This window comes from Podarcis gaigeae (genome assembly GCF_964106915.1).
Source record: "Podarcis gaigeae genome assembly, chromosome: 5".
Taxonomy (NCBI): Eukaryota; Metazoa; Chordata; class Lepidosauria; order Squamata; family Lacertidae; genus Podarcis; species Podarcis gaigeae.
Window position 1 is genome coordinate 19,659,341 of NC_139681.1, and position 22,792 is coordinate 19,682,132.

A 22,792-nucleotide genomic window follows, 5' to 3' on the forward strand; every position below is an offset into this window, starting at 1 on the left:
AACCACAGAGCCTAGGACTTGCCGATCAGAAGGTTGGCGGTTTGAATCCCCGCAATGGGGTGAGCTCTCGTTGTTTGGTCCCTGCTCCTGTCAACTTATCAGTTTGAAAGGACGTCAAAGTGCAAGTAGATAATAGGTACCGCTCTGGCGGGAAGGTAAACAGTGTTTCTGTGCGCTGCTCTGGTTCACCGGAAGCGGCTTAGTCATGCTGGCCACATGACCCAGAAGCTGTACGCCGGCTCCCTCAACCAATAAAGCGAGATGAGCACTGCAACCCCAGAGTCGGTCACAACTGGACCTAGTGGGCGGGGTCCCTTTACCTTTACCTTTAAACAGACATGTAATTTCAACACACAATTTTAACATGTAATTTCATTATGTGTATTAGTTTTAAAACTACTGATATTATTTATAATCATTACGTTTTATATGCCAATTTGTTTTAAACTTTTGATTTTATCAGTATTTCAATTATCTATTTTATCTATATTTTATATACATTTTAAATCTGTATCTCACCTGTATTTTTAATAATCTTTTTATGTAAACCAATTTGACAGTTAAGCGATCTATAAATCCATTGGGCAAGCTGAAACAGACAGGACTATTGGAAGCGTTGAATTCCTCCCTAAGTGTTGAAAATTGTAGTATACTGAATTGTTTGTGCACAGCTTGTGTTGAGTTGGACTCTTTAAAATTGGTGGGTCAGAAGAAGTATTGGTACTCACTTTGGGGAGTTTCCATGATGCTCTGATCATGCCTCCTTCATTACTCACTGTCCCACCGATATGAAACGATGTGATCAATGGAAGTTGTGCCTCCTGTTGAAAGGAAGCTTACCCAGGTGAGAAGAAGAGGCCCAGAAGATGACCTTCTGGAAGGACAAGTAACTCTGTCACATTTCTGCATTGGATTGAATCATCTAAGAAAGGCTGCACTTCACTTTTGACTCTTGAAGGTGTCTGCCCATCCATTTAAGGGTGAGAGTCACCCCCCCCCCAGTCTTCACTAATCCCATAGACCCACCAGCAGTAATTCATCCTTGGCTGCTAGATTCTATACGTGGCTTTAGCCAGAAGAGACCCAAAGAACAAGGCATGAAAGGTTAATAGAAGGCAGAAAGCTTCCTTGAGTAATCACAAAGGAAAGCCAAGCAGCACTCGAGGCAGATGCTCGTTCGGAAGTGACACTGAACCCCCTCTGGAAGACTCGGCACTGTATCATGCAAAACAAAACACCCTTAATTTAGGATTTAATAGCTCCGAATCTCTGGTGGGTTGAGAGAGGGATATTAATTCTGCCACAATATTGGATTAGAGTGGAGGCAATGGAAATTTGTCTTACCTGTTGTATTGATTTAACTCGAGCAGATAATGGCCTGACATGAAACAGTGGAAATGAAAAGGAATCCGCCTAAGCCTGCAATCCCAGTGCGATTCAGAGGATGTTGCAGCAGGGCTACCTGCAAGTCGGGGCTGGCTGCCGCATTACGGAGAAGTGTTGCCGGCGCTTCTGCAAGGCTGCGCCGGTAAGCTCTGCAATGAGAAGGCTCCATGCATAATTACAGGGATTGGCAGTAGGAGCAGAGTGGCTTCTGTTCTGGCTAAGGTAAAGCTAGAACAGAAGCCACTCTGCTTCATGTAAGAGTTGGACTCTTTCAGCGAAGTCCCTCTGTCATGCTACGTTATCTTGTAGTGGCAGGTTTTACAGCGTGGCCCTCCCAACAGCAACACTGCCCCTCCCTGGGAGATGACGATTTGGGGAAGGGGAAGGACCTACACTGTCCTTCTCTCGAACAAACATTACTTTTAGAATCATGCATTTGGAAGGGACCTCCAAGGCCAGCAAGACGAACCCTCTGCTCACGGGTACCAACTTGAATAAAATATGGCACATAATTGATCACATGACAAGGTGCATGCACACCATTTAAATGGCAAGGCCCATCAACTTAGCGGGCAGCCACCTCAAATATTTTATTGGGGAGGTTGAAGGCCCCGTGGCCCCTAGGAGTTGGCTCCTATGCCTCTGCTGTTGAAGGAACGCACCAGTATGGCAGGCATGAGAGAGGGGGTCAACCAGCCTACCCAAAAAACCTCTAATGCAGGGGGGTCTGCCACCTTTTGTGATAGTCCTGCTTCTTTGTCTCCTCCTGTTCCCAAATCCCTCCTGTTATGTATTCAGACGGGCTGCAGTTCTCACTCTGGGCCACCAGTATGCAAATGAAGGATTGAGAGTTGCTTTCACCGATTGGGTAGTTAGTTGGAATTTGTTACTGTTACAAGTTATTGAGCATTATATAAGGCAGCCAGCTTCACTGTTGTTCAGACAGACTTAGAGCACTGCTAACTGCTGTAATAAAGAGCTGTTGCTTAAAAGAGCTGTGTCTGTCGCCCATCTTTCCCACTATACAACACCTCCCATCACAGGACACCTCGCAAAAGAAGTCCTTGCCCAGCTTCAGCCCTTTGGAGCACTGCTGAAAAGTGCCATATAAATGTCATTCTCATGGAAATGCAGTTTTCCTTGACCCACACCGTTCAATGACTTCTGTTCCTACCAGTTTTACTAGGTGATCTCACATCTACTGCTGAGCATGGTCTTTAAAAGGCTACCTCAATTTTAACTGGAGGTCAACTCTTTCCAAAATTCCATGGAGCAAGAGGTGCAGAGGATAAGCAGCGGTTGGCATCATGATTTTCCAGCAGTTTCATAGGGTACAAAAGTATGGCCTGTGCACTGCAAAATCCACACCATCTGTTACAGGGTTAGCCATTTGGACTGAAGCTCAGCAGGGACGATTATACCATATGAGTGAATGGGGGCCACTGCTTCCTCGTTGTTGATTTGATATATGGGTATTTATTTGTTTATTGCCTATGTATCCCACCTAAGGACATCATAAGAGCCTGATGGATCAGACCAGCGGCCCATCTACCATCCTGTTCTCACACTGCCTAACCAGATGCTTGTGGAAAACCCTCAAGAAGGATTCGAACACAAGAGCCCTCTCTCCACCTGTGGTTTCTGGCAACTAGTATTCAGAAGTGTTGCAGCCTCCAGCTTTGGAGACAGAGCATAGCCATCACCCTCCAAAGAGCTCAAGGTGGTTCTGTTCCTCTCCTTTTTTTAACCTCAAAACAACTCTGTCAGGTAGGTTAGGCTGAGAGACTGTGACTGGCCCAAGGTCACCCAGTGAGTTCTGTGGTTTAACAGGACATGTGGGTTCATATGGGAGAGAGCAGTCCTTCCTAGTTACGAGCAAAAAAAGACAATTAAAGACTTCATTGTCCATTATCAAGAGCTGGACTAGTCAAAAACCTAGAGAGAGGACCCTGTTTTGTATATCCAAAGAGCATCCATACTACAGAATCCAACACAGAATTTGGAATTGCGAGAATGGGGGCAGTGTTGGTTGGGGTGTGTGTGTTTTTTAAGGACTGTGTTTTTAGGCCTTATAGAGAGATATTTGAACATGATTAGGTGGTCTTGGTGAAACTAGGTAGCCAGTGCAGCTGTGACATATGAGTTACAACCAGGATGACCTGGCAAAATTCATTACTTGAAGTGGAGATTCAATTTCACAGTGGCTTTGATAAGAGGGGCTCCTGTACTCATGCGTCAAAGTCAATAAGACTTTTGTATTGGGTAAGAGAGTCTCATGGGCAACAGTGTTCGGGTCCTCGATTCCATCATCTCCTGTCTCTTTGTCAGATACTGTTCTGCTAAAAAGGCCAATCAGGAAAAGTTCTGCCAGTCTGCTCTAATAGGTTTTTTCCCTCTGATCTAACCTGACACCTTTGATGACAAGAAGGTGAACTGTGAAATGTCTTGAGAGTGCAATGGGATTATACTTCCTCCCACCAATCAAGCCAAAAATCTCCCTCCCCTTAGATGCTCTGATGTAGACTTGCCTGCTTTAATTCACATCTCCGAACCATAGGGAAATGATCCATGGCACAACTAGGTCACGACAGGCACAAGAAGAAATATGAGTGTGCCTGTGGAACTCTGCCAAAGCAGGAACTATTCATTTTGGCTCTGAGCTTTAGAGATGTTCAGCACTGGATGAGAGATGCAGGTGCTCTCTGACTTGTATGATCATATACAGGCTGGCGTGGAAAGCCAGCGTGGTATAACCCTGGGAGACCAGGGTTCCAGCTATGAAGCTCACCATGAGCCACTTTCTCAGCCTAGCATAACTCACAGAATTGTTGTAATGATAATTAAGGAGGGGGAGAACCATGTATATTATACTACCTTGTGTTCTGTGAAAGAAAGGTGGGGTATATATATTTATATACCAATATCCATATATATGTATTTAAAACTCAATAGTATTTTTTCCTTTTGTGGGCAAACAAATTGGGCTTGCAGAGGAAAACCTCCCAGTGGATTATGTCTCCAAACCAATTAGCATTAAGCTCATAGAGATGAGTACACACACACACACACACACACACACACACACAAAACAGAGATGTTGCAAACTTAAATGTTTCAGCTGATTGCCAGCCTTTTAACAAACTGATCTAATCTATCACCTCTTTTTATAAAGGAAAAAATATATATATTCTGCTTTTCCACCCACTGAGACCTCCATGCAACTAACAACAATATAAACAAGCCAACACAATTAATAAATAATGTCCCTAAAGGCAGATAGATTATTTATATCTTTCTCACTGTTAGGAGATTCTGAATGTGCACCCTTGCTTTGTAAATTTAAAACAAGGTATTAGGCCATGGGGATTCTAATAACCAACAAAATAACCTACAGACCTCAAGACTGAAGTCAAACCATCCTTGGTAGAAAAGGCAAACACCACTCACTCCTCTTGTCAAATATCCAAGTGAAATAGAAACATCTCCATAAATCTTTTTAAAGTGCTGACAATAAAGATGACCTGGGAAATTTTCTGAAACAGGGCACTTCAAAACATGGGAAGGGCCATTCTGTCCCACTGTGTCCCCATTTCACCACCTCCTTTTTTTTTTCAGGTCCACAATAACTGCCCCAAACCCCATTGCTTTAATTCAGGATTTGCAGTCTCATAACCAGTGTCGCTTGGGAATTATAAGAAAAGTTTGGTCTGCCATCTTCATTCAAAATGGTGCCCAGTTGCATCCAAACAAACAGGAAAACCTGTTCCTTGATGTCAGGAATCTTCATGCAAAATTTTGTTATGAAAACACATAGCGAACAAACAACTTTCCAAAACATTGGCTATATCCTTATCAGTAGTTGTGTGTATGTGGTGCTCTTTCAGGAATTAAAAAACACACCTACCCTACAAATATTATTGCATTTCTCCTCCTGTTTTAGGGGCTTTCTTCCAGAGAGGGGAGCACTTTCTTGAGGAATGCATTACGTATATACTGGAGAAATCCATCTGGTTGTGAATTCTCCTCTTGTATCAAACCAAGCGCATGCGTGCAGGGAGATTAAAACATAGCTGTATTTTGGTCTAGGCAACATATTCTCTTTCCATTTGGAAGAACAACAAAGCCAACTGTCAGCTGTGCAAATAATAGGACATTTATTTTTGCAGCAATAAACATCTGAGAAGTTCTATCCAAGCCACCCAAACAATATTACAATTCAGTGCAAAAATAAGCATCCCACAGCCCTTTCCGGGAGAAAGGAAAATATGCTGATACATCGGCTCGAGGGGAGGAATTTAGACGGCTGCTTCACTTTCCTTTTTTTTTATATAATATTTTTATTGGTTTTAAGAAATACAGAAAAAAGAATAAAGGATAGTTATAAGAAAATAGAATAAAAGAATAACAAATTTCCATGTTCTTTTTCCATCAAATCTAAAGGACTTCCCCACATCCTCCAAACCCTGCATTCTCTGTCATATAAAACATCAGCAATTTGTTAACTTATTTCAAAACTTATTGTATCTTCCATTTTATCATGTTCCCTGATTTCAATTTTACTATAACCCAATTCTTGTATGCTTTGTATTGAACACAATAAAGTTGTTTCATTATTTTACCTCTAAATTCTTGTGTCTTAATTTTCATTTCATTAACTTACATTTGCTGAAGCTAGAGTTTCCTAAAAGGTGCATTTTTTTTAACATTCATACAGCTTATAGTGTTTTTTCAAATAGTCCTTAAACTTTTTCCAGTCCTCCTCAATTGTTTCTTCTCCCAAGTCTCGGATTCTGCCAGTCATTTCAGCCAATTCCATATAGTCCATCAACTGTGATTGCCATTCCTCCAGCGTGGGTAAATCTTGTGTCTTCCAATACTTTGCAATCAGGATCCTTGCTGCTGTGGTAGCGTACATGAAAAAGGTTCTGTCCTTCTTGAGCACTCTCTGGTCCACCATGCCCAGAAGGAAGGCCTCTGGTTTCTTAGGTAAGGTAAATCTCAGTACCTTTTTTAGTTCATTATGGATCATTTCCCAGAAGGCCTTCACTTTCGGGCAGGTCCACCAGAGATGAAAGAATGTCCCTTCCGCCTCTCTACATTTCCAACATTTATTGTCAGACAGATGGTATATCTTAGCTAGCTTGACTGGGGTCATGTACCACCGGTATACCATTTTCATAATATTTTCCTTCAAGGCAGTGCATGCCGTAAATTTCAAACCGGTGTTCCATAACCTTTCCCAGTCTACAAACATAATGTTGTGCCCCACATCCTGCGCCCATTTTATCATGGCGGATTTGACTGTCTCATCCTGTGTATTCCACTTAAGCAGCAAGTTATACATTCTCGAAAGTAATTTAATTTTTGGCTCTAACAATTCAGTCTCTAGTTTCGATTTTTCCACCTGGAATCCAACCTTTTTATCTATTTTAAAGACCTCCTGAATTTGCGCATAGTGCAGCCAATCTCGCACCTTGGTTTTCAGTTTTTCCAAGCTCAGCAACCTCCAATTGTCTCCAATTTTTTCAATTATTTCCCAATATTTAGGCCAATGGGCCTCCATGTTAAGTCTCTTACGTGCCTTGGCCTCCACCGGTGAGAGCCACCTCGGAGTCTTACTCTCCAATAAGTCTTTATATTTTGTCCAGACCATCAAAATTGCTCTTCTGACAATATGATTTTTAAACAATTTGTGCACTTTAACCTTGTCATACCACAAATATGCATGCCACCCAAACGCATTGTCAAACCCTTCCAGATCTAGGACGTCAGTGTTCTCCAGTAAAATCCAATCTTTCAACCAGCAGAAGGCTGCAGATTCATAATATAACCTCAAGTCTGGCAGGGCAAATCCCCCTCTTTCTTTCGCATCAGTTAATATTTTAAACTTTATTCGGGGCTTTTTGCCCTGCCAAACAAACTTAGAAATATCCTTCTGCCACTTTCCAAAACATTCCACCTTATCCACGATCTGTAGGGCCTGAAACAAAAATAACATTTTCGGCAATACATTCATCTTTACAGCAGCTATTCGGCCTAACAAGGAAAGTTTCAATCTTGACCATGTTTCCAAATCTCTTTTGATTTCTGACCAGCATTTCTCATAGTTATCTTTAAACAAATTCAAATTTTTGGAGGTCAGATACACCCCTAGATATTTTACTTTTTTAACCACATTCAGCTCCGTTTCTTTAGAGAACTCATCTGTTTCTGTGACTGTCAAATTTTTTGCTAAAACCTTGGTTTTTTGCTTATTTAACTTAAACCCCGCCACCCGACCAAAGTCAGAAATTAATTCTAACACTCTTTTAGTACTGGAGACTGGTTCCTGTAATGTTAATACCAAGTCGTCTGCAAATGCTTTCAATTTATATTGTTTCACTCCGACCTCGATTCCTTGGACCAACCGGTCCTTTCTAATCATGTTTAGCAACACCTCCAGAACTGAGATGAACAATAGGGGGGATAGGGGGCACCCCTGGCGTGTCCCTTTTTCAATTTTAAACTCCTCTGTCACCACATTGTTTACTATCAATTTAGCTTTTTGTTCTGTATAGATTGCTTCTATACCATTTTCAAACCCCCGCCCCACTCCCATCCCTTCCAAATTTTTCTTCATGAACATCCAAGAAATATTATCAAAGGCCTTCTCTGCATCAATAAAAATTAAGGCCGCTCTAGTGTTAAGATTTGTTTGTAGAAGTTCCAAAATGTCAATAATGTTTCTTGTGTTGTCAAACAAATGCCTACCAGGGAGAAAGCCAGCCTGGTCCTTATGGATCACTTCATTTAATACTTTTTTAAATCTACTTGCCAGAATATCTGCAAAAATTTTGTAATCCACGTTTAGGAGTGAGATGGGGCGGTAATTCTTAAGTTGAGTCTTTTCAGTTTCTAGTTTAGGTATCAATGTGATGAAAGCTTCTTTCCACGTTTCCGGTGCCTTCCTTCCCTCCATAATCTGGTTACAAACCTCCATCAAGGGTTGTATCAAATAATCCTTTAAAACTTTATAATATTTGGAGGTTAGACCATCAGGGGCTTCACTTTCCATCCACCATGGGCAGATCCCAGGAACAGGGATGTCTCAAGAGATCTGGTGTCAGGTACCAGCACCTGAGAGAACAGAACACAGATTTCCTCCCACCCCTTGTCCAGAGAACACATCTCCCCTGTCTAAACTCCCTTGCCAATTGAGATCCCTGGATGGGACCCCGCTAATGATATCATCTTCAAAAGAAAGCAGGCAATATCCAAACACCTCCATGCACCACATTTATGCTCACACAGATAGTGCCTTCTTCTTTTGACCACTCCTTGTGCCTCACTAGATGTCACTCTAGAAGACCCCTGTCTGGGGGAAACTTGCTGGAAAGCCACCATATGCAAACCATATGCAAACAACAGTCTATATTTCAGCCAATGGCAGACAGAAGTAGAGGTTGGGCTTCTTAGCAGCAACACTAAGGCTCAGGAATGAGTGACCAGAGGCGGCATAACATCACTATGATGTATGTGGCCCCTCTGTTTTGCCATACCATCACAAGTCGAAGGATGGATTCAAAGATTCTTAGCTGCATTCTGGGATCTTTATGTGTTCATTGTTTCTTGTGGTTAGATTTTTTTTTTTTAAAAAAAGATTTCCACTCACTCTAATCGTGACAGGTTTTTTTTTTAGAAAAATAAATAAATTATGAGCTGCCTTCAGCTTGTGGGGAGATAGCTAAATATTAAAAGTAAACAAATCAGTATTTTGTGCTATGCAGATAATGATAGATTCTTCCCATTTCCTTAACTCATTGGATATTTATCAGGCTTTGATTGGTTCTCAGTCTCCAGGTCCTGTTTCTGATTGGCTGGGAGGACTGAATTGCTTTTTCAGCCCAAAGGGAACCGCCCAGGCATGAGTATTCTGTTATCAGTCAATAACCAGTAAGTAAATGGAGACCACATATCAAGGAGCTGAAAACATCTCTGGAAAGCCTGGACCATGGATGGAAGACTTCACTGGAGTCCACATTCCAATGAAGTCTTCCATCCATATACCCAGACTTTCCAGAGACCTTTTCAGCTCATTAGGTTCTTTTTGTTGTTGTTTTGGCTTTTATGCTTTTACATGGATACTGAGCCCAACTCAAAGGCATGGATAGTGGTTATTGTCTTTCATCCAACATACCAGTCTCAATGACCTCATGCAGGTGAGCTGTTCCCAGTTGGCAATTGGTGGAACTCAGCCCACTGTGAGAAAGATGGAGGAAAGTAGGGAATGTGGTAAACTGAAACCAGGAGCAAAGAGGGAGCTTCCTATCAGAAACACCCAAAATGGATTTAGGAGGTGGAGTGAAATAATTGTGTGGGGATTCGGTCTCTTGATGGTTTGCTACATTTGTATTCCATGCTTCTTGCGATACAGCAGGGGTGGAGAACCTCAAGCCCCAGGGGCCACATGGCCCCTGGGCCTGTCTCTTTAGTCCTTGGGGGGGTCTCCCCAGGCAACCCCCATCACTAGCATTGCTTCACAACCTCCTTGAGTGTTTCTACTTGTGTCCTTGAACTCTGACAATTACTCTTGCCTGCCTGGGGGGGGGGCACAGAGGGGAGTGTGTGAATGTCTGTAGAGATTAGCCTACCATGCAAAGCACATTCTATATACCATACAGCACATTCATTGCTCTGTCTGCTTTTGCCTTTGGGCCCATTCATCACTGGGAAGTTTGCCCATAAAGTTTTCCCTCCTCATCTATAGAAAATTGTTTCTGTAGAGGACCTGGTGCTTGTCCAGTGAAAGGAGTAAATCTTCCAGAGCTTTGGGCTCCCCAAAAGGATAAGAATAAATAACCATGAGCTACAACTGCTGAGCAATAGCGATAAAGTGCCTGCTTAGGGGGTCAAGCCCTTAATCTGAGCAGAAAACGGATAGTACAGTTGCAATAGGGGTGCATGGAAATATAAATTGGTGGTCTTGGGGTGTGCGAGTTTCTGTATGCATAACCTGAAATAATGAGCATTTTTACATGTTTCTTTTTCATAGGATCATAGAATGGTAGAGTTGGTCGTCTAGTTGAACCCCTGCAACCTAGGAATATTTTGCCCAACATGGGGCTTGAACCCCAATTCTGCTATTAAGAGTCTCATGCTCCATCAACGATTTTTATCTCTAGGACTTGAGAGCAGGGGAAGGAAGTTTCCATACAGATTTGGAATTTGGGCATGTTGAAATCAGGGTATCAAAATTCCTGATACCCTTCAGTTTGAGGAATTAAACAGATGGGGAACGTACGCGAAATTTCAGTTTGGCTCTTCTGCCCCTCACTTCCAAGATGTTTCTCCTTCCGCAGCAGTGGGAGGATGAAAAAGGCTGTTTGCTTCCATGCTGGAAAAGCAGGCTCTCAAAACCTGGTCTCTTGAGCCAGCATCCCAGAAGCTGTGCCTGTTCCCTCCCAATAAACCTTCCACAATAAACTGTGTGGGATTGGCTTTCAATTATGTAAGCATCGCCAGCCAAGTCAGCTTGCAGATAAATTATTTATGCCAAGTCGCTGAATGCACGGCTGCATGAACAATGTGTTCGCATTAATAAACCCAACTGCAAACTCAAAACAGATCTGAGGCAGGAAAATTGAAGCAGAAAACCCTACATACCACTAGATATAATGCCATCAAATTTCAATGGCATTGCCTTTCTGCTTATTGCATTTTTTCACATTAGTCTCCAGTGTGCTAAAATAAGGACTCATTTTGCTCTGCCTTATCTTTTATTTGGTTTACAAGGGTTATGCAGAGCACAGCAGTGGCTGTCTTCAACCAAGTGCCCTCCAGATGTTTTGAACTACAACTCCCATCAACCCTAGCTATTCTGGCTAGGGCTGATGGGGGTTGTAGTCCAAAATAACTGGATTATTTTATTATAATTTATTATATGCTGCCCCATTATTATTTATATGTTGCCCCAGCCACTCTGGGTGGCTCTCAGCAGAATGTTAAAAACACAATAACATATCAAACATTAAAAACTTCCTTATGCAGGGCTGCCTTCAGATGTCTTATAAAAGTCAAATAGTTGTTTATTTCTGTTTGGAACCAGTTTGGCTAAGACTTCCTTAGACTAAGGAAATGAAGACTGGGGAGGCTGTAAATTTTGGTGCAAATACAAAGTTGCTGCTTTCCCCAATCAGTGTCCTGGACATGATTTTTATTTATTTACATTGTTTATATAATGTAAATAAAAAAACATATTGATTTATTTTAGTGTACAGTGGTACCTCTGGATATGAACGGGATCCATTCTGGAGCCCCGTTCGCATCCAGAAGCAAACGAAACTAGCGACGGCACGTCTGTGCACACACGCGTCCCTTTTCGCTGCTTCTGCGCATGTGCGTGACGTCATTTTGTGCACATGCACAAGTGGCAAAACCTGGAAGTAACGTGCTCTGTTACTTCCGGGTTGCCGCAGAGCGCAACTCGAATGCGCTCAACCCGAAGCGCATTCAACCCGAGGTATGACTGTAGTGTAAATAAATATATTTCTTTATTTTAGTGTAAACTAAAAGAGACAATGAGATTCAAAAATGCAATAATGCATACTGATAAGAGCTTGATACTGCTGGTAATGGATATGCTTGTGTTTCTATTTTACTCATGTGCAAACTTGCATGTTACACATGTATTCAAGGAAAGCATGGCATTGGGGGATCTCTAATCTAGAGACAGCTGCATGTCCCAATGCTTATTGCACTATGTAGCTACCAATTTAGAAATGCTGGTGTAGTCTTGCTTGCTTGGGAGAATTAGCAAGCACTGATGAATGTCAATATAAACACAGATCTCCAAATTCACAGTTATGCACGAATCTAGGGTGTTCCAGCACTCCAAAGCTCACCCTGGGTGTTCCATCAGTTTTCATGGCAAATTAATGAGTGGTGTTTGGCTCTGCATAAAAGGGAATTGTTATTCATAATGTAATGACATAGTGTACGGTATGCTGATGTTACCCCTTCCAAATGACATCCCTGACCTTTAGCTACTATGGCAACATGTGTCATTCCAGGGCACTCTGGGGACCAAATGTTGGCTCCCTCCCTTCTTCTCTCCCCCACCCCTCTATAGTGGCAAATATTCTTGGGGGGGGGGGAATATGCAAACTGGCCTTTTTCTAAGGGGTGAGGAGATGAGAAAAATGGGGAAAATCAGATTTTTTCTAAGAAAAAAAAAACTTCTTTGAAATTTCATCCCCACTCCATTAGGGACACTTGTCTGTTTGAGATGTTACAGCCCTATTTCCATAGATAGCCTTTGGCATGCCATGGAATTCTACTGGAAATGGAAATTGGAGCAGAAAATGCTGCAATTTGCATGTTCATCTGAGGTGCAGGACAAAAATCACACAAGCCAGTATGTGTGGTATTATTATTATTATTATTATTATTATTAATCTGCAAACATTATGTAAATAATCTCATTGTTTTTTACATTGTTGGTGATGTTTCCCTTCTATTGAAATGCACTGAAACTAATTATGTAAGCTGGTAGCAAGACAAATAGTACAGTGGTATCTCTGGATGCGAACGGGATCCGTTCCGGAGCCCCGTTCGCATCCTGAAGCGAACGTAACACGTGACTGCGCATCTGCGCATCTGCGCATCTGCGCATGCGCGGGTTGCGTTTCACTGCTTCCGCGCATGCGCGTGATGGAATTTTGAGTGTCTGCGCATGTGCGAGCGATGAAACCCGGAAGTAACATGCTCCGTTACTTCCTGGTTGCCGCAGAGTGCAACCTGAAAATGCTTAACTTGAAGCGTATTCATCCCAAGGTATGACTGTATACATTTTAGCAGAAGCTGAACTGTAGTAGAAGAGAAACAGAGCTGAATTTGACAAAAACAGGATGGGATGGAAATTGCTGCCTTGTTACATTCCTAGTAAGGATGACACCCCACACATTATGTGTGCCTGCTGCAGAATGCATATTTATTCATTCTGAAACAACTGACCTCATAATGTCCTATCAAATGGTGGGTTGTGCACTATGCAGTGCTTTAGCGCTCAAGCATGCGTTATGTGAGCTGCATATGCAACTAGATGAGAGATATGCTGGGGTCTCCCCCTCCCCACCAGATTTAACAAGATTCTAAGAAAGGCAAGAAATGAATTGGATACTTGAAGGTTAACCACTGTAGTTGCAGTGTGTGTGGTCACACTCACACTTTTCTAAAATGGCAATTCAGAAATATTACCCCACTCAAAGCACCACAGAGCCAATAATTTACCTGGGGATGGGACCACAAAATTGGGGCTGCCACAAGTGAAACTACCAAACTATAAAGAGCCATTAGAATAACCAGTCTAATAGTCCTGCATAACTGTCTTCCCCAGAGATGATTGCAGCCCACCTTGGTTCATACTGTGCCATATTCAGCTGGGAACACATGGAGTTACCCTAATAGAATCACTGCAGTTTTGAATGAACATTGGGGGGGGGGGGGGATACAATTTTTCAACCTGCTCATTCTCATGCCTCTTCAGAGTTGCAGCTCAATTTGACTCGGCTTTCAGCAGCTACGGAACTAAAAGCCATTGGACGTTTGGAAATCATATTCAAGGCAGTCAGGTTGCAAGGTGTTAACTTTACTGGCCATGCAAATCCCAGCATGAGAAATAGCTTCCATGCTTCTTTCCTAATGTGACTTCATTGCACCTGAAATTACATTGCAGAAATAGTATTTTGAACTCCCGTTTCCCAACGGAAAGCTTAGGTCAGGCAAAAGTAGCCTGGAGGGATACATTTGCCTGATTAAATCTGATATATTCTGAGTATCCTGCCTTGCTTTTAGCTTTTTCCTAGTCCATTTATTCTCGGCTAGTAATCAACCTCAGCAGCCACCTATTAGAATGATTACTGCTTTACAATATGTAATGTGTAATGCGTCGAGCTGACTGTTTCTTGCATATGAAATATAAGAGGGGAAACAGAAAGATTTTGACTTTGTCATTTACTGCATCCAATCACATCCAGGAAAATGCATTTTTCATTGGGGGGAGAACCCCACCCCACAAAAGTGAGCTGTTGGAGAGTTGGGCCTGCAAGACCAGTTGAGCCAGGGATTCGATGGCTGCACATCACAGGCCAATCTTGATGTAACCTGAGTAGTGTCTGTTTCCCTGCCACTGCTTCGCCTGGCCAGGGCAAAAGCAGCCATCCTTTTATATACCTGCTGGGATTGACAAGGCATCTGATCCTCACCTGAATCTCATAACTCTCCTGACAGGTTATTTGGTCTGCAGCCACAGTGTGGAAATAAAGGATGAGATTGCCCACCAGATACCAGGCACTCTACTATTCAAATTAGGCCCGAGTGTTTTTGTTACAATCCCCATCTCAATTAAGTAATCAATTTTAATCTAGAATTTAAACTACATGGAGCAGGGCCTTTTCACTGGTGGTGCCCATTGTATGCCTTGCTCTTCCCAGACCTGTTCTCTTTTGGCCTGTATATTGGAGCTTTATAATGTAGGATGAACTGGTTGACAAATCTTATCAGTCGCTAACATATGAACAGATTTTATTTGCTGCTATTCTGGGCTTCTGGCGCACCAGGGTTTACACCAGCGTAATAGAGTTAGCCAGGATTCCAGAAGGGATACAGATTTTGCAGACTTTGGTTGTGAACTGTGGCCCTACAAAAAAAAGAAAAGAAAAAGATGCGCCTCACTGCTTCAATTTGGGCCCGACTGGCTATCCCTGAATCTCATAGTTGCTGGGCCTGAGTTGCCCTGTCCTTGAATGAAGTCTTGGGTTTGCAATTTTGGGAGAGGGGAGACTGCAGCATTGGGGAGCGGACAGGCTGGCGAGGCCCCCTAGATTTAGAGGCCTGAGTTGCCTTGCCCTCGCACGAAGTCTTGGGGTTGCAGTTTTGGGAGACACTGGGGAGCGGACAGGCTGGTGAGGCCCCCCTAGATTTAGAGGCCCTAGGCATCAGCCTACTTAAAGGTAAAGGTCAAGGGACCCCTGACCGTTAGGTTCAGTCGTGACCGACTCTGGGGTTGCGGTGCTCATCTCGCTTTATTGGCCGAGGGAGCCGATGTACAGCCTCCAGGTCATGTGGCCAGCATGACTAAGCCACTTCTGGCGAACCAGAGCAGCGCACGGAAACGCTGTTTACCTTGCTGCCGGAGCGATACCTATTGATCTACTTGCACTTTGACGTGCTTTCGAACTGCTAGGTTGGTAGGAGCTGGGACCGAGCAACGGGAGCTCACCCCGTCGCAGGGATTTGAACTGCCAACCTTCTGATCGGCAAGTCCTAGGCTCTGTGGTTTAACCCACAGCACCACCTGCGTCCCACAGCACCACCTGCGTCCTACTTAGCCTATACATAAATCTGGCACTGGTCCCTCCTCCCGAAATGAGGAAGAATCGGGAAAGAGGGAATGGTGACAAGGGGTGAATTTGACCTGCTACAGTTGCAATTAGGAGAAATGGTTTGATTCCTTGAGCAGAGCAAGATAAAAGGAACAAAGGTGATACAAGGCTATACAGTGGTACCTTGGGTTACAAACGCTTCGGTTTACAAACGCTTCAGGTTACAGACTCCGCTAACCCGGAAGTAGTACTTCGGGTTAAGAACTTTACTTCAGGATGAGAACAGAAATCGCACTGCGGCGGCACGGCAGCAGCGGGAGGCCCCATTAGCTAAAATGGTACCTCAGGTTAAGAACAGTTTTCAGGTTAAGAACGGACCTCTAGAACGAATTAAGTTCTTAACCCAAGGTACCACTGTATTAGCAAAAGCTTTTGTGGGTCCTGCATTCGAGTTGTTGTTGTTTCAGGTCACATGGCATTCCCCCCAGCCTTGAAAGGCTCACCCAAAAGGGGAAGTTCTTCTAATATGTGCTGTGAACTGCCCTGTGATCTTCGGATGAAGGGCAGTATTCAAATTTAATAAATAAATAAATAAAAATATATAAACTGCAGCACAACTAAGGACCTCAGTGAGGATCTTGAACAAAGTGGACCATTTATATTTAATAAAGCAGTTGTTGCATGTTAAGTACCCATGGCCTGTAAATAAAGCGTCTATTGAAGTCTAATTATCTTAAGAGGTGCATCTAGCTCTTTGTGTAATTAATTGCACATTACACATTCAAATCAATGCATTTGCTAGTGGTAGCAGCAGACTGGCGATGAGTATTCTACTTATCAATTAAGTGCCATTGCTGTATCAAATTAATTAGATATCAGCGAATGTGTGAAACAGCTATTCATGTCTTGGGCAATATCAAATAAGTGACATTTCGGCAAGAGGTCTTTATGCTTGCAGCTGATCCAAATAGTGTGTTTTTTTGAGGGCAATTTCACACAGACCCTCCCGCAGTCCAACTTTCACACAAGTGCATTACTGTGCAGATGCCATTATAGTAGGAGTATATGAGGCAGATATGAGGCTACAAGGGTACCAGGACCCCTGTTCAGGCATTGATTACCCAGTGGCGTAGCGTGGGTTGTCAGCACCCGGGGCAAGGCAAGTAATTTGCACCCCCTAACCCGTGGATTTGCGCCCCCTAACCCTAACCCCCAGATGTTGCACCCGGTGTGGCCGGCCCCCCCCCTGCACCCCCACGCTATGCCACTGTGATTACCCATTGCAATTCGAATTGTACTAGGAAGAGTGGCAATGTACTGAGTCCTTTTTGTTGGGGATAATTCAGATGGAAATTCCCAGGTGTCAAAAAAATATTATTTATGTATGCCACTATGGTGACCCGTGTTTTGTTAGCCCCAAAATGGAAAACAAGTGAGGTCCCAGCCAAAGAAAAATGGCAACTTAAACTGAGGACCTAACTTATAGAATACGAGAACAACATTCATTTAAAGAAGATTGGAAAATGTTTATTGAATATATGGGGGGAAATTGTGTACACTTGAAAACTTTGGCAGCATTAAGATAAATTCAACAGTGTAAATAAGTTTTGATGGAAGTAATAATGGAATACTGAATGGTTTAGTTTATATAAAATACGCAGGGATTTATGCTATGCAAAATGAACCAGGGAAAGAGAGGAAGGGGAGTCATTGATATTTTAAGGTTGTTTAAATGAATATTCTAAATTGTAAAACTATATATATACACGGGATGTTATATATATATAGGGGACGTTAGTCCTCTGCCCTCAGAAGCAAGAGAAGGCACTTTTTTGACACCTGAGATGTATATTTTAAGGACACATCTAATTTCACTAATTTTAATGTTGCGTTGAATTGCATTTAATGGTGTTTTTTAATTGTTGCAACCAGCCCTGGAACCTTAGACTGCAGGGTGGGTAATTAGAAATAATTATAATTATTATAATGGCTAGGCACAGCTTGCTCCCCCAATCAAGGTGCATAGTCCCCAAGGCTGGCCAAGTTATTTCGGTACTGAGGTAGAAAAAAAGCCAAGCACCTTCCCTGGAACAACAATGCGCCGCCTTTTTGTGACATTCAGAATCAGCTGCCCAAGGCAACTGCCTCACTCTGCCTAATTGTAAGACTGGTCCTTATTCTGACCATGTGGTGGGATTGAGTGCAAAACTGGGTTGTAGGAAACAGAAAGGAAACCCAAGTCCAGAAGAGCCATGGTGAACCAATGTCTTAAGGAGGCTCTTGAACATAGTAACAGAGGAAGTGTGTTCGATATCAGGTTGAAATATACTCAGAGTCGCAAAGTGATTTCATGCTCTTTATTCAGCTCATAGTGGTGAGGAGGAATGAATGAAAGTCCCCTCAAAGTATCTGCCTTATATACATTATTTACACAATGGGCTGCACGTGATTGGCTAATTCTGGAATTCCCCTGTAGGCCAATCAGGTTGTGGATTCACTTCTATCTGGAGCTGGATTGGGTGGCTCCTGCCGACCAATCATACTGCTGCATTGTTCTAGGACCAATCAGATTGCTGCATTCTGAATCCTATTGTTCTAGGACCAATCAGACTGCTGCAGTTTGGATCCTATTCAACTCAGTACATAACACAGGCACAAGGGCATTCCAGGGTCAGGGAGCTGCAAGTTGAAAAGGATGCAGGCGGAGAACAGAAAAGGTCATCTTAGGTTTAAGTAAGGAATTGGTGCTTATTGTTGGGAAAACATTTTCAGCCCAGTTGGAAACAGAGTACTGGATTTGATGGAGCATTGGTTCAGTCTAGAAAGTTCTAAGCTAGCATTTGTCCTGAAATGCTAGTATTGTATGTGTAGGCAGTCTTTTCTTCAAGGGGAGGATTTCAAAGATTCAACCCATCATTGCCTGTTGTCTGAAATAATATAAACTGGGTGCAGATAAATCACATACCTTCCAACATTTCTCCGATGAAAATAGGGACATCCTATTCCATCATCGTTGTTGTGACAGAGTTGCCCCAGCCACTTTGGGCAGCTTCCAACATATATAGAAACATAATCAAACATTAAACATTTTTTTAAAAAATTTCCCTACACAGGGCTGCCTTCAGATGTCTTCTAAAGGTTGGTGTAGTGGTTAACAGCGGTAGTCTCCTAATCTGGGGAACCGGGTTCGCGTCTCCGCTCCTCCACATGCAGCTGCTGGGTGACCTTGGGCCAGTCACACTTCTGTGAAGTCTCTCAGCCCCACTCACCTCACAGAGTGTTTGTTGTGGAGGAGGAAGGGAAAGGAGAATGTTAGCCGCTTTGAGACTCCCTCGGGTAGTGATAAAGCAGGATATCAAATCCAAACTCTTCTTCTTCATCATCGTTACTTATCTCCTTGGCTCGGGGATCGCATAACTCCAACATTTCTCCAACGAAAATAGGGAGGTCCTACCATAACCGCCAACATTTCTCTGATGGAAATAGGGACATCCTAAGGAAAAGCAGGGCACTCTGGGATCAGATCAGAAACTGGGGTGCCTTCTGTGAATCTGCGACTGTCCCTGGGAAATAGGGACACTTGAAGGGTCTGCAATCACAGTAGCTGACCTATTCATCTGCTTTAGCTCTGAAGCAAAGACAAAGGGCAGTTGGCTAGCCGCAAGCAAAGCTCCAAATTAGTTCTTTTTTTATGCAACACAGATGCTAATTCTTTAGGTTCTGGGGTCAGGGCCTATGCAACTAGAACGCTATGCAAATAATTCCACAAAACTCTCCAACAGTTTCTCAGGTGTGGGGCTCACTGTGAGCTGTGGTTGCTGTAGCACAACTTATTTCTTTTTTCCTAAGGTTTCGTGGGGGGGAGGCTGTTGCTATTACAAGTAGCGGAACTGGGTGCCATTCGAGCCTGGCCAAAATTTTGATTCCACAGTGCCCTAGGCCTAGAATCATTCTGAGTCTCTCTCTCTCTCTCTCTCTCTCTCTCTCTCTCTCTCTCTCTCTCTGTAGTGCTACAAATAATGGTTCCGAATATTTGGTTCAAAACCTGCAAAATTGCTTTCTTTTAAATAAAGGCGTGAGGAGAAACCTCAGAAATTTTCTCAGGGAGAAAACGTCTTCTGTGAAATTTCACATCAGGATTTCTGGGAATTTCAGATTATCCCCTTGGACCACTGGTTGCCTCTCCTTGCAAGAGAGAGTCATAGCCTGGAATTTCTCAAGGGGCTATGGCACATCCTTACTCAAGCATCCTTACCATGCTTCCCCCCTTTCTTTTGTTCCAGCAGTGTCCCTGCTGAGCTGTTCCTTTTCCTCATGAAGGTGTGGTAGGATGAGACCCCTGAAACTCATTTTCGCTGGTGACCTAATCAAGGCTTTGAACCCAAGTGTCCTAAGATGAAAGGCTATTGCACATATTTTTCATTTGAAAAGCCATTTGGAGAGCACATAGACCTTTTCCCCCTGAGAGGAGGTGTCAGATTGATGTACTGCAGCACAAAATGGGAGTGTAAATGTATGTGATGTTCATGGACTAGTGAATAGGGCTAGTTTACTATGAAATGAATTACTGGCAAAACAAATGGGTCAGCTCCTAAGCCAGACACTCTTTTTGCTTTTTGACTTTTTGAGGCACCGTTAACCAAAGGAAGGCTCCGAAAGGTGTTGATTCCCGACACTTTTCTAATGATCCTGTCATTTCGCTGAAAAATGTTTTAAGTGCTGCTGAAGATTTGTTCTCATTTTTATTTTAAATGGAACAAGGACAGAGAAAAGAGCTCGAGAGGGATGGCAGGCTCAGAAATGGCTTATTGCTATATTGTCATAATGGGAAGAATTCATTTGGTTAAGGGCTTTGGGGGTAATAAACGCAGCCTCTAAATTAAAGCAGCCTTCAGAGTTAATAGCCACAAAGACTTACTCCGGTTCTTTCTGTCACAACTGTTAAAGTGCAAATAAGCATGGGGCTGGTTTATTGCGTGTGTGTTGCTAGCTCAGGACATGCTAGCTTCTTTCTAAATATGAAATGGTGCGGCTACCTGCATATTCTGAAGCAATAACCTCTCAAACAGTTAATTGATGGAAATAGCTCTGTGTAGTAGAAACCCACCACTGCCAGTATCCTATGACTGCTAGGATCTGCTGTGCCTTGAAGCAGCATCTCCAGACCCATCAGCATGACTGTGTCCCTTGTGGTGAACCACTTGAGGCTATCCACCTCCAGCTCAAATATCCCAGATAGCCTCCTGAAATGGCCGCTCCATAAATATCTCTGAATATGGGGTAGATCACGGGTAGGCAAACTAAGGCCCAGGGGCCAGATCTGGCCCAATCTCCTTCTAAATCTGGCCCACGGACGGTTCGGGAATCAGTGTGTTTTTACATGAGTAGAATGTGTGCTTTTATTTAAAATGCATCTCTGGGTTATTTGTGGGGCACAATAATTCATTCATACCCCCCCCCCCCAAAATATAGTCCGGCTCCCCACAAGGTCTGAGGGACAGTGGACCCGGCCCCCTGCTAAAAAAGTTTGTTGACCCCTGGGATAGATTGTTGCTTGGGCATACTAGCTCAGGCCTTTGTGTCTCAATGTTTTCTTATATCCACCTCCAGCCAGCTTATCAGTTGCCTTTTTTTTGCATCCAGTTCCCTTTGGATTTGAATTTGACTCTGACCAGTGAATGATGTGACAGCCCTGCATTTTGTCTTGATGACCAAGTTCCCTGGGAGCTCCCTGAGGATGTTAGTCCCTCATCCTACACATTTGGCTCTGCCTTGGCTACCTATGGCCAGTGCTCTGGGTGTACTCAAGGGTACACAGAACCAGCATCTTTTTTTCTAGAAGAAAAGCACTGATTAAAGGTGTGGCGCTTACTATAACAACTTCATGGTGAGTACCGGCAACATTTTTTCTAGAAGCACTGCCTATGCCTCATGACTAATATTGACCAGATCCCCTTGATTTGCAGAATCTCATCTGTTCACCAGTGGAGATGTATCAGGGATGCCTACTGCCTCGAGAAAATCCACTAGTATTTTCCATGATTTTTAAAAAATATACACATATTGGTATGTGCTTGTGCCCAATGTAGACATTTTTGCTCAGGAATTTCCCATAATATAATGCATTTTTCAATATTAGTTTCACTAATATGTGCATTTTTATACTCACTTTACCAGTGTATGCATTTCTGTACCTATTACTGAGCTGAAGAACTGCACTGAAAATACAGAGGTATGAAGTGGTTTCTGTTCTCGCATTGTTTCAGAAAGTGTAAATTCAGTGGGCTTGCCTTTAGACCTGAACTGAAGCAGAAAAGAGGTGTTTTCTTCCTTATGCAGTTCTTAGGAGGAAGGAACTTTGTGGAAGGCTCTTTCCTAATGGAAAGACTGTAGGTTCCCCAAACACCTTATCTTCCCTCTAAACTTGCAGATAGGCTGCACCTAGACACATCAAAGAGGCTGTTCAGTTAAACGAATTACAAACTTTGTATGAGAAATTGGGTTGGCAAAACCGGAACTCAACAATACCATCTGGTGCCACAGTGTTAGAATGCATAAACAACGCATATAAAGTACTTTTTCTTTGCCAATGTAGCTAAGTCCATAGTTGAGTGAGATAAAGTAGCTGGGGAGGCGAAGACAGACAAGGTTTGTAGATGTGTAGGTACTGAGAACTAATACAGATGTCTTTATGGGTTGTATATATATCTTTCTTTATTCCTATCTCAGGGAATAATTTTATGTGAAGATATCTAGCAAAATCTTTTTTTATCGAACCCTTTCCAGGCTCACTATTATTCCAAACTTGCTCGTACATTTCCAGCAGCTATACACATGAATGATTTTGGTCATTTTCCATATGAGCTCTCTTCTACTGTAGACACTTTCACCTCAAGGTCTAGGAGGGAGCTGGTGAGGTGCAAGAAGCACAGAGTAGACTGCATTTAGAGCTAGACTGAATGATTGCTAGGGGATTGGGGTGGGGGGAGAGAAGAGATCTATCTGCCCAGTCCAATATTCACAAATTCACTTGTGGAATTGGAATG

At 42.9% G+C, this 22,792-nt stretch overlaps 1 long non-coding RNA gene across 1 annotated transcript in view; it reads right to left on the bottom strand.

Annotated features, from left to right (window-relative positions):
• The window catches only part of LOC310844399, a 49,174-nt gene that overhangs the window by 404 nt on the left and 25,978 nt on the right, over positions 1-22,792 (bottom strand). The window contains exon 4 of the long non-coding RNA XR_014564083.1: positions 729-874. This is a non-coding gene — a long non-coding RNA (uncharacterized lncRNA). The remainder of the gene's footprint in view (positions 1-728; positions 875-22,792) is intronic.